At 37.8% G+C, this 744-nt stretch overlaps 1 protein-coding gene across 1 annotated transcript in view; it reads right to left on the reverse strand.

Moving 5' to 3' along the window:
* Positions 1 to 744, reverse strand: part of gon4la (gon-4 like a) — a 17,166-nt gene that overhangs the window by 7,799 nt on the left and 8,623 nt on the right. The window lies entirely within an intron of this gene.

Raw genomic sequence — 744 nt, forward strand, 5'->3', positions numbered from 1 at the left:
CTAGAGCCATGGAAACTATTCATTTTTTATCTTTCCATCTTATTTTTTATGTAAGAGCCGGCATGAGCTTGAGTGTGTGAGGCGATGTCAGCAATCTCCTTTTAGCCTATTTAGCTGTGCAAAACAGTTCACTGTGCTGCTGGATGTTGTAAACTATTTTTTGTATTCAAATTATTTTACATTTATTAATGTACTAATAAACACACTAATTCGTACCACAATTGTTTTACCATTTACTGCATTTAAGTGGGTCAGACTTCAGATGTGAAGTGCTGCGGCTAATGAACAAGTCTCGCAAAGACACAAGTCTTTAAGAAAAAGAGGAAACGCCCACGCGGTGATACCGTTATTACCGATGTTGTCACACGGCGATTAACCGGTGGGAAAATGTCCTCACCGTCACAACCCTAATATACAAGTCAAAAATTTGCCAGAAGGACAGAATGAAATTTCCTCTTAAAAAAATAATAAAAAATAATAATAATAATAAAAAAAAACTAGCCTATAGGTTCCTAGAAATGCAGTCCTGAATAAAACAGGCTTATTGAAAATGCAAATTCATTCTCTGCCAGCAGGATGCGCTTTCGGAACGGCAGAAATATAACCGTTTCCCCGGTAACAGCAGAACACAAAGCAGGGCAGCACCGGACTCTGAAACGCCCAGCACTTGTGTTTATTTAATAAAATCATAGCCTTTTGAAGTTTAATCGTCACATTAAGCCATATCGCAATTCTGGTCTTTCA

This window comes from Sinocyclocheilus anshuiensis, unplaced genomic scaffold (genome assembly GCF_001515605.1).
Source record: "Sinocyclocheilus anshuiensis isolate Anshui unplaced genomic scaffold, SAMN03320099.WGS_v1.1 scaffold1240, whole genome shotgun sequence".
Classification (NCBI taxonomy): domain Eukaryota; kingdom Metazoa; phylum Chordata; class Actinopteri; order Cypriniformes; family Cyprinidae; genus Sinocyclocheilus; species Sinocyclocheilus anshuiensis.